Raw genomic sequence first — 12,500 nt, 5'->3', positions numbered from 1 at the left:
TGTAAAAATGCCTCAGCATCATAAGGGGAGTTTGTGGTTGTTGCCACAGCAACGCCGGAAAACATATTATGTAGAGCACCATTTTTTTTTATCTATTCAGAAAGACGAATGATGGCGGCGCCACATAAGCTATAACCAATTCAAACAGCATACAAATATAGCTTTTTTCTAAGTAACAAAACAGAACTTGCGGTATATCCTGAACTGAAATTCATTTATAAACATTGGATCTAATAACAAAAAACCACTGCTAATTAGGACTTCTTTCACTGAAAAGCCGCAAACAGGCTTCGAAACATCAAGATTTAATGATGGCCTAATTTCACTTTGATGATTAATAACACTTATGATTCATGAACCACCACACAAAATTTACATATCAGCTAATGCCTCTATTTTACATAGATATGATTAGGGAATAGATTCCAGGTTTAAGAATGATCAGTTTTCCATCTTAAAGTCGAAGAAAGAGAAAAACAGGGCTGCAGTTATCCACACACTTTAATAAAACAAGAGGACATTACCATACACTATATATATATACATAAATATATATATACATATATATATGTATATATACACACATATATATATATATATATATATATATATATATATATATATATATATATATATCTGCCCGATTTATAGTTTTCTTAGACTTTAGAATTTTTTTTAAGAAGAAAAACTAATAATTCTTAAACTTGAAATTATTTCGTTTATCACATCAATGTAGAATATAGGTAATGGTTGATAAATAAATATTGTCGCGTGGTTCATAAATCACAATTGTTATCAAGCATCTCAATGAAAATTAGGCCATCGTTAAAGCGAGAAGCTTCGAAACCTGTTTGTGGCTTTTCGATGAAAGAAGTCCTGATCAGCAGTGGCCTTTATTACTGGGTCAAAGGTTCATGAATGAATCTCAGCTCATAATTTAAGTTCTATTTTTTACTTAACGATATTTTTAATGTTAAGCGATGGGTTACAGGTTATGCTGCGCATTCATCAATCACTTTTATGAATAAATGAAAAAAAATATAAAATTTCACGCCATTACATTCAAAGGTGTGTAAGCGCAAGTACAACTCAATATGTTTCATAAAAGGACTTGATATTTTTAAGTATGATAAAAGTAAGTTGTGGTACACACACACACGCATATATATATATATATATATATATATATATATATATATATATATATATATATATATATCACTGAGCCATTGACGAGTTATTCAACAGAAGAAACCAGAAGTGTGGCTAGGCAAGCGAGTATCAAGCCAAAGCTATTTACCATTAAATGGCTAAATAATAGTACGCACCAGCATGTAGCCATGATCTGTGCACTCTCCGAAGAATCAGTTGCTATGGATCGAAATATATACGAGCCAGTAACACTAAGAAAGAGATTCTATCAAACAAGCAGCAAGCAGGTCATATATACCACAACCGGTCAATACTTGGAAAACCGTCACTTGGGTCCAACTTGGGGTGTGTCAACAATACAGCAAAACATTACATAAACACGGCGGCAACTTATCTCCAACATATCACAAACAAGTTGAAATTAAGTCAGTAACCGTGGTCGGAAAACAGACCATTGGATAATCAAATGAGCCACTAGTTAGAACTACCAATGAGTCATTAACTTCTATTCAGCCTGTTTGTGATGTCTGTGTGGTATGTTACCGACGTGTGTTTGTGACATGTTTTATATTTCAGTGTGGACGCACGAGCTAGGCATTCGTGTTGTCACAGAATCTCATATTTTTGATCACGAGACTACACGAGTGAAAAAAGAGACGTGGAAGTCAAACTAATGAACTTGAAGCTGATTGAACAGCACCAACCATTTAATCAATAGTACCAGGAAAAAAAAAACTCCCCTTAACAGTACGAATGAAAAGGAAAAGCTCGAAGTTAAAGGACACAAAAATGAATTACATATATGTAAATACACAGATGGATGTATGTATGTACATAATACAGTATATATATTAGAAATCATTCACGTGTGGAACAGAAATAAATTTCTGACTTACGTCGGGATCGAGCCCAGGTCTCAAAAGCAAGGGCATTTACAAGTCTAAAAGAAGTAACCTGAGAGCAACTGCACCCAGGAATTACCTGGGCAAGCTAAAAGGCAAAAAACTTCCCGACTCAGCAATGACCCAATAGACAGCATTTCATTCGAATTATCCCTTCTGAGTGAATAAGATAGAAATCATCAACACACAATCACAGAAGGGATAATGAAAAATGCTGTCTATTGGGTCAAAAAAAACTCAAATGCAAGTTAAAGCCCAGGTAATTCACTCAGAAGGATAATTCGAATGAAATGCTGTCTATTGGGTCATTGCTGAGTCGGGAAGTTGGGGAAAACTCATGCAAGCAGATGGGTAATTCCTTGTGCAGTTGCTCTCAGGTTCCAACTGACTTGTATATATAACGCCCTTGCTTTCCACCTGAGAGACCTGGGTTCGATCCTGACGTGAGTCATATATATTATATGTATGTTATATAAATTAAATTATATATATATATATATATATATATATATATATATATATATAATATATATATATATATATATATATATATATATATATATATATATATATATATATCACAATTGGGGCAGATCGGTGTGCAGACATGAAAGTAGAATTAAAGGCAGGAATGCGTTGGAGATTAATTTTTTTTTTATTGCTTCCTACTTTCATCAGGAAATTCTACGGAAAACTGACTGAATTAATAAAAGGGAATGAACGTTAACATAAAATAAGTGAAAAAATAGAAATTCACTTCGAAATTCAATACACTTTTTGTATATAATTTTGAAGTGTTTTTATTTATTTTTCCACTGATTTTTATGTTAACGTAATTCAGTTTCAATTGTTCAGTCCCTTCATTTCATTTAGTCAATTTTCCAAAGAATTTCCAGATGGTGTTATTATGAATCACGAAACATAAGAAGGAATAAAGAAAAACTGAATCTCCAGGCCATTCCTGCTCTTGATTCTCTATTATCTTTATCCATAGTGTGTCAGGCTTTTTTTTAATTATTATTACTGTATATATATATATATATATATATATATATATATATATATATATATATATATATATATATATATATATATATAAAGTATATATAACACAGTAATAAAAAATAAAAAATAAAAAAGCCTGACAAGCTATGGATAAACATAATGAGGCAGTGTTTGGTAGATAACACAACTGCATAATCATAAGGTAACATAAGGTAAAGTAACTGACTATTGTATTATTTACTTATTCATTAGTATATACAATGACAACAGTTGTCTGGAAAACAGATGATTCAGGGTTGCAAGTATTATTACTCTGAAAATAACAAAACACTTGGGACTTTTCTTCAGTAATAAAATATCTTTCTTAAATAGAATATTTTCAAAAGTATATATAGATGAAAGCAATAGAGAGGTTATTTTGGGGCTATGTATTCATAGCAACTAAAAATCATGAGTCTAGTACGACCCATCACCGCCATCTCATCGCCTCAACGAACTTATGCTAAAAATCGATAATTCACTGTAAGACACCTTTATTTAAAACACAGTAAATAACAACTTACAAGTTACCCAGTTACCCAAAAGTGACCCAATTACCAACTCAACTATTTCTCAACTTCAGCGATAACTTTAGTCATTAATAACCTTTCGATGCTGGCAACTTCAGTTTAAAATATTTCCAAAAAGCCCTTTACAATGGAGGGAGTTTTAAGTCAGTGAGGCAAAGAGAAGTTTTCACATAATGGATATCTGTTCATTTTTAATAAATTTAGTAAAACTTACAATGATCTGATGTTTTGGTGATGTGAACAACTCAGCATATGTAAAGCAAGAATCCACACAAGATTTGGAAACGTAGTGAAATTCATAAATACTCACACCCATGATCTTTCACCAATAAGAGTAGGAGTGGCAAAGACGATTACAAAAATGAAAACCCGAGCTGAAGAGGCAATGGAAAACCCAAGTGAGGTAATGAATGAAGTTTTGGCTAATGTTTCCCAAGCGGTACAAGGGTCGCTTCCTTGTTCGTCTGCTCTACAGAAAACTATTCGACGGAAACGGAATGAAATTAGCGTCCCTCCGCCAGACCCAATTGACCTTCATCAGTTAGCAATCCCTAATGAATATGCGACCTATGAAACAGAGCCAAATCAGAAAGAAGATTCTTTATTAAAAGGCAGTGGTACCGGAGGAGACAGAATCTTGCCGACAATGAATGGGCGGTGATGAGATGGCGGCGATGAGTTGTCTCATTTCGAAAATCATGACTTCTTAGGCTTGTTTGTTAAAAAACAAACAAATCATTTTGTACGTAAACAACTTAAAATAAAACTTTTAATAAGCAAACAGAACCTTATATTATAAATACTATATTTAACATCAAATATTAGTCATGAATAAGAGATCAGCAGAACATGTATTTTATTTAGGAATCTTGACTTACCAATACATAATCAAAATATAATTCTCTCTGTTTAAAAGTTGATCAAGAGCTATCGAGTTCTGCTCTTCATAGCGTTCAGGAGATTGTCCTACTCTTGTCGGTCTACGTAAAACTTTTGATAAGAGCCAATCATCCACTGGTATTTTGAATTTCCTTTTCTTGTCCTTGTTCTGTTAAATCCACTATATTTGGTATGGATTCTTTCTTTACCGGTGACTAAAGGCATTACTTAAGAAGGTTCTTTGGAGCGTCCCGTTGGTCCCTAGCTGCAACCTCTTTCATTCCTTTTACTGTATCTCCGTTCATATTCTCTAACTTCCATTTTACTTTCCATCCTCTCCAAAGAGTTGTTTCATAGTACAGCTGCGAAGTTTTCCTCGTATTACACCTTTCACGCTTTTTACCTACAGTGCAGCAGATAATTGCATATTTCATAAGAATCGTTCAGATAGTGAAACAAGCATGAAATTTTGCACAAGTGCTCTTTAAAGTTCCCTCTATCAGAAAAGGGCGCTGGCCACGCAAAAAATTTAATATGGCGGCCAAATTCCAAGATGGCGGCCAGTATCGACAGATTTTGGCTAATTTTTCACTAGAATGGCATGTATTTGCTTCTAGCAATATGGTAAAGCTCTTCCATACTATTTCTTGTGAATATTATGTTTCTGTAGCTTCCCAGTACAGTTTACCTTTAAATATGGGGGCTATATGGCTGCCAAGAAAAGGTAGAAACAATAATTATAATGAGAAATAATGCCCGTTCAACAATTATCGTTTTAAGCATGGATCTTGGTTTCTGTGGTTTTAGATCCTAATGAGGCCATCTCTTTCGAATAACTCATCAATTTTGAAGGAAAATTAATAAATGTAAAAGAGTGTATGTCTGCACACAACCAGGCACACTGGTGACATCACTGCTGTGTAACTCAGCATGGGGTTCAGTGCCAGCTAATCCAGCTTTACTAATCCTGTAGTCTTAGACTAGTAGTTGTAGTATAGTTTAGTTTAGTGTCCCAAATGCTTTCTAACAGCCCCAGACCAGCTATAGTTAGATAGCCGCACCTGAATAGACAGGATGTGCCAGCGCGGGAGAGCCGAGCCAAGGGTATGGGGCTGTACATGATGGTTCATGTACTTACCCGGATGGTGTACAGATCACACGGGACTTAAATGGCACTGGATGAATGATCGGGCTAGGTGTAGGGAGACCGAACCTAGTTGAATCCCATACAGGAATGTGTGCTTTGTTTAAGGTGGTAAAAGGATAACCCCTCGGCCTTAATCAAAAGTGAAATCATGGCAGAATGTGATGCCAATCCAATATTGAGCAGTAGAAAACAAACTGGAGTTTGTGTTGTCTTTGTCAGAAGGACAAAAGAGGTGAGCACTTGACATCACCTCCAAGTCATCATGTCCTAGACCATGATGGGTACACAATGCTGGCAAGGAACATTCCCATGTTCAGTGAAATTAATGAAATGCCACTGATAATGGATCCAGCAAGGCTGGATGAAGGTGATGGCATAGAGGCCACTCTCAGGAAAAAATGCAGCAAAATACCATGTGAACTGTCGCTTGTTGTTTAACAACACTAAACTGGACCGTGCAAGAAAGCGACAATCCAATGACCAGACCAGCAACACTGAGACTAGTCGTGCAAAACTGCGCCGAACCAGTCATGACAATGAAGTTTGCATTTTCTGTGAGAAAGTGGCACCTGCATCTGATCTCAGACAGGCTAGTACTAAGGGCCTTGACTTGAAATTGCGTGAATGTGCAGAGATACTTAGTGATGGCAAGCTCCTTGCTAAGTTGACTGGTGGGGATGTCATTGCACAGGAGTTTAAGTATCACCATGCCTGTCTTTGTGCCTCTACAACAGAAAAAGGTCCTACCTGAGGAGCCTTGAGAAAGACCAAGGTAGCACTGAGTCAGAATCAGATGTGTATCCACTAGTTCTGTCAGAACTGATGACATACATTGTTGAAAACAACCTTTGTTCAGATGATCCAGTCACATTTCGGCTGGCAGATATTTGCCACCTCTACCAACAACGTCTGGAACAATTAGGTGTAGAGTCACCAAGTGTAAATTCCACGAGACTCAAAGACAAACTTCTGGCAGAAATTCCAGAACTTGAGGCTCATAAATCTGGCAGAGATGTATTACTTGCATTTCAAAAGGATGTGGGAAAAGCACTTGCTCAATCATCTGATCTTTCAGAGGCAGTTATCATTGCTAAAGCAGCAAATATTCTCAGAAAGTCTATACTTGATCATCAGTCACGGTTTGATGGCACATTTTCTGAGGCTTGTGTACGAAATTCTGTGCCTCCTCTCCTGCTCCAGTTTGTAGGGATGGTTGAGCATGGGGCTGACATCAAGTCACAGTTACGATTTGGAGCATCAAAGTCAGACCAGGCCATTGCACAGCTCATGCAGTTCAACTGCTACTCCCCGATACAAAGAGGGAGCAACAACTCATAGACACTCCAAAGACAGAGAAACACCATTCCCAGTCTACATGGGACTCTCAGTCTATGCCAAAACCAGGAAGAGAAACCTGGTTGAAATGCTACATCAGTATGGCCTCAGTATCTCTTATGACAGAGTACTGGAGGTCTCTGCACAGTTAGGAGATGCCACAGTTAGCAAATATGTGGAGGAGGGTGTGGTCTGTCCCCAGTACTGCGAAAAGGGTTGTTCACCACTGCAGTGATGGACAACATCGACCACAACCCATCTGCAACTACTGCCACTACCTCCTTCCATGGAACTAGCATCTCCATATTTCAGCACCCCACCAAGGAGAACACTGGACAGGAAAGACAGCAACTAAAGTTTGCACCTGAGAAAGTGAGGTCGGTGCCTGAATTGCCGGACACATTCACAAACATCTCACCAGCTTCCCTTTCAAACAAAGAACCCTGTGCCACCAAACACTGCAATACCAAAGCCACCCACAGATATCTTGGGGCCACAGCTTGCACTGGAGTATCAGTGGCTAGCCAAGAGTTGCCAACAGCTTACCAAATGTGGATGCAAAGCAGGCTGTCGGGAAAGGTGCAAGTGCTACAAGCTGGGTCTTCCCTGCACAGCTCTGTGCACTTGCAAATGTGAAGTCTAGATAAATATTGCCCTCTCTTCAGTAGATAATCTAGCTTGAGCATCCAACGTGTCATGCTATGCCTACCTTCTTATCCTCGAATTTTCAAAGGTGTAGGTTGAGAGACCTATACATAGATTGGTTGCGTTTAGTCCGTATTTCTCTTCTTTTCTTTTTATGGTTACAGTCTTAGACACAATGTTGTATGTGACCATACCATTACTATTTCAGTTGAAAATAGCATATTAGTTAAACTGTCTGATCACATGAATATACCATTAAATAAAAACAGTTGGTCTCTATGTCTGCTAGCGCTGTGGATAGAAAAAAACTTTTATGGCAACCATTTTGTACGCCATCTTGGTTACAATTCATTTAGTAAGGGTTTTCAATAAAATGTGTGGTATGGAACATTTTTATAACCTAAAAGTCGAGGTTTAAAAAAAAAAACTGGCATATTCCATCCAATAGATGCTCCCAAACCAGTGAATCTCAACATAGATGGCGGCCATTTTGAAAAATAGCCGCCATCTTGGATTTTCAGGTGGCCAGCGCCCTTTCTAAGAGAGCGTAGTCTTAGGAATGTTTGTGCCAAATTTCATGCTTGTTTCACTATCTGAACGATTTTTACAGCAATCTGCTGCACAGATAGAGAATATGAACGGAGATACAGTAAAGGGAATGAAAGAGGTTGCAGCCAGGGACCGACGGGACGCTCCAAAGAACCTTAAGTAATGCCTATAGTGCACTGCATGAGGTGCACTGAAGGCATTAACCGCCCCCCCACCCCCCGGGGGAACAGTGACTATTAGCTCTCGACGAGTTCTCCTGTAGCCTAAGTTGTCCCCTAATTTTACCTGATATGAATGAGCCACTTCTTATGTACCAGGTGTCCAAATCTTTCTTCCTAGTAACCTTATACGAGCAGTTTTCTCGTGGCATTATTGGTGAATGTTTTATTGATCTTTCAATACCGTAACTAGCTCGCTAGTCGATTGGGAAAATCAAATCCTGCGATGTCAGGAAATTCCTTTATGAGGCTCGTTGTTGTCCGGTTTTGCAATCCAATAACTTCAACATAGTTACTAAAATAATCAACTACAACTAAAATCCAGGTCATCCAAAGAAGAAGTATCAACTCCAAAGTTAAAAACATGAGCTACTCTCAACGTTCCGAGTTTTAAAAAATCAGCAGTATTGCTTAACTTTTGTAGACTTTCTGGTCAAACAATCAATTCCACTGTAATTAACAGCTTCTAAACTGTTAATGAAACTGGACTCACAACTGTCTTCAGTCAGAATTGCATGGATGAAGGTGTGGACTGAACACATGAACATGCGTTCCACTTGTCACCCACACAATTATATTATTACTATAAGTAAAGTAAAATCCTTTGCAAGCGAGCGGGGATTGCCCTTGAAAGGTTGATGAAAATATTCAAAAAGCATATTACTCAATACAGGAACTTAATCTCTCCTATATAAAAACTAGAAAAAATGTTCACATGCAAATACTGTTATAATTAATCATTTTCATTATATTATACCGTTTTTGTGTAAAAGTTAATGCTTTTGAGGCAAATTTGAGTGGTTGGCTGTAATGCTTCTAACTTGGTTTTGCAAGATCTGTTAATCCTGGTAAAAATTTTGACAAAAACGGCACCATTTTTTTGACGAAGATGCAGTCTAACAACATCTGTCGTTGCAATAATTTTTGAATGAATAAATGGCAATGCTGTCTGCCTTAACTGAAACATACTAGCTCTTAACATAAAATTACCACTTTAAAAAAGCATGAAGGTTGTGATCATAATCTGCTGCTGCTTCTTATATATTCCATGACTATAAACCATGAAATCATCTGCAGTCACTTCTCTTCCCTCTAAATCTTTATTCAGCAATTGCGCATGTCTTTGAAAACTTCAAATTGCATTTGAAGCCACCACACCTTTCGCGGAGAGTTGAAATGAGTTACATAAGAACTCTCATTCGCTAATGGCATGTGCCAGATTCCATGTTTAACATCAAGGAATGTGAACATTTCAGCTCTCGAAATCTTGTTGTCATAACCTCATAAGTAGGTAAGTGCTCATGTGTTCTTTCAACAGTTGAATTCAAATTACGAGTCTGGATATATAAGATGACTACCTTCTTTAATGGCACGACAACTGGAGAAGATACGCAATCTATTGGCTCCTTAACCTTTCAATAATCCAAAGTTCATATCGGAATCAAAGATGCATGGCTGATGGTAATGGAACGGATCCATTAATTCTGATTTGTCATACGTATCCATTTTCCAACTTTGTCACTAAACATACTGGGTAATGTTTCAGAATATCTTCATTTGCATATTGACAATAACACCTTTAAGTTGTATAAATATTAGGATGAAGCCAATTAACGTCTTTGCTTTCAATTAATACAAGAAAAACACATATTTCACGCCTTAATTTTACACGATAATATTTACATTCTATCAAATCGCGTTCCAGAAAACCAATTCCCTTTCCTTTCCATGCCAGCCATTTATTTTTACGAGATTAGGCGAGAGTTTGTGCCAAGATATTCAAGAGCTTGATCTGAGATTTCAACGACAGTTTGTGCTGAGATCAGGCGAGAGTTTGAGCGGAGATTCCGCGGGATTTTACAGCGAGATTCACCGTGCGCCTGAGACTAGATTCCGAGGAAGATTGTCCCTTGCCATCTATTGGTTCAAGGATTTTTGTTCGAGCAGTAGTTTAAGTGAGTCCTTATCTGTCTCAGCTTCACACAAACGCACACACAACTTATATCTACTTATCTATCTATCTATCTATATATATATATATATATATATATATATATATATATATATATATATATATATATATATATATATATACTGTATATGTATGTGTGTGTGTGTGTGTGTTAATGCAAGTTGCAATTAAATAAGACACTACGATTAAACGTTTCGGCAATTTGAACTCGTTTCCGTAGGTAAATTATTCGTAAGCGTCCCGAGTTACATAAAGGGAAAAAATAGAAAAAATTGAAGAAAGGGTTGGAATAAAATGTAATCCGATTATCGAACAATATTACTTATCGTCATGCCGCAAAATGTAATTAATTTATGGAAGTTTTAGCAAGCGACACGAAAACTGATAAGGAGATCGGCACAATCACAATAACTTTCAAATAATCTGGTACTTTTTAAGTTACTGATTTACGTATTTTAATCTTTATTCAGGGGCGTTGTTACTGAAATTTTACTTTATATTTAAATTCAAGATCTCTCAGCATTTTTACGGTCTAAACAATGGTATTTTTTTTTTTACACATTTCAATTTTTATTCAGGCGCGTTATCGGGTAACAAAGGTCATTTGAGCTACTCTATAAAACAGTTACTGCACTGCACATGAATCTGTTACCGAAAGTTTACTTTGTATTTCAATTCAAGATCTCGCAAAAATATTGCGGTCTAAACAGTGGGGTTTTTTCGGGGCTGTAACAGAAATATTTTTTCACGGCCGAAAAGCCGGGTTTGTTTCCACTTGAAGGACGTGGCGGACCCGACTGGAAATCAATAGAACCATCGAGGTGATCAACGCGAAGAGAGGAGCAACACCCCCCCCCCCCCAACACCCGGCTAAAAGATCATTCCACTCCTGGTCTCTCTCCTTTCTGGGTCATTACACATACTATCGCGACTTTTCTTATTACGTATCATTGTGAGCTAGTGTCTGGCGGTGAGACATTTTCCATATTATGAGCACAAGTTACAGCCTTATTCACTGGTATATGGCTTACACTATGTAAGATATAGTAGCCTTCATTGCAGTCTATCTGAAAACAGATATGGCACTTTTATCGAACTTTCAGGCCAACTGGCTGTTCCTATCTTGTACTAGAAACTGTTTTAACATTGTATACATGAAGTTCATGTCACCTGTACCCGCATCATTTACATAACTGATACCAAGACACACATGCTATTTTTTCGAGATTTATGGCTGTGGATACTACTTTGAAATGATTTGATGCTTTCACTACAAACTAGATTTCGCTACAAACCAGAAAAGGTCAGACAAACGGATTACAGTTATGAAAACTTAAAAAGAAACCTTGCAACTTTATTTTTAGACCTACAGAGAAAACTAATGTATAAAATGATAGCTTACGGCATCTAAGATTTTACCTATTATGAAAAAATAGCCATCTTTGTGATCTGATATTAATAATTAAAATTACAATATAACTTCACTGCAAATTCATTTTGAATGTTCCAGTGACCAAGTGGTAACTAGTGCTGACTTGACTACAGATTGCCTGGGTCTTTTCCTCACCACCTTGCGGTAGGCAAATGGCTTGCGCCATATTTATAATAGAGGCGGGACCAGAAAGCCTACAGTCCAGTTAATAGAATAAAGATCACCTGAAGAGCAGCCACTGCAGCTTCCTTTGAGTTTATTAGTTTAGGTTTAGCTGGGTCACCCTCACACCCCCGCCTGACTGGAAATCTCAAGGCCAGTTATGGTGACTGATCTTCAGGTGATCAGTGAATTGTAGGCCTAAAGGGGATGCCCCCATAGCAATCAACCGTCGTGCCTACTTGCACAAAAAGCTTTTCTGAACTCTTGTGGGGGTCGAGGCCCAGCCCGGCCTACAGTTTGCAGTTGTAAACGCGAGCTTTTAAGGAAGACGAGACACGAGGGTAGATTGCAATGGAGGCATCCCCTGTAGGGCTACAATTCACCGATCACTTGAAGATCTGTACCATAACTGACTTTAAGCTTTCTAATCAGGAGGCGGGGGACGGTTGACGTAGCTAAACCTAAACTAATAAACTCAAAGGAAGCTGCAGTGGCTGATCTTCATGTGATCCTTATTCTTTTAAATGGATTGT

At 37.4% G+C, this 12,500-nt stretch overlaps 1 protein-coding gene and 1 long non-coding RNA gene across 2 annotated transcripts in view; one reads left to right on the top strand and one right to left on the bottom strand.

Annotated features, from left to right (window-relative positions):
- Positions 1–12,500, top strand: part of LOC136845845 (uncharacterized) — a 71,419-nt gene that overhangs the window by 18,371 nt on the left and 40,548 nt on the right. The window lies entirely within an intron of this gene.
- The window catches only part of LOC136845843 (uncharacterized), a 50,907-nt gene that overhangs the window by 24,819 nt on the left and 13,588 nt on the right, over positions 1–12,500 (bottom strand). The gene's annotated exons all lie outside the window — the stretch shown is intronic.

This window comes from Macrobrachium rosenbergii, chromosome 14 (genome assembly GCF_040412425.1).
Source record: "Macrobrachium rosenbergii isolate ZJJX-2024 chromosome 14, ASM4041242v1, whole genome shotgun sequence".
NCBI lineage: Eukaryota > Metazoa > Arthropoda > Malacostraca > Decapoda > Palaemonidae > Macrobrachium > Macrobrachium rosenbergii.
The sequence above is the reverse complement of the archived record's forward strand: the minus strand, read 5'-3'. Positions and strand labels throughout refer to the sequence as shown.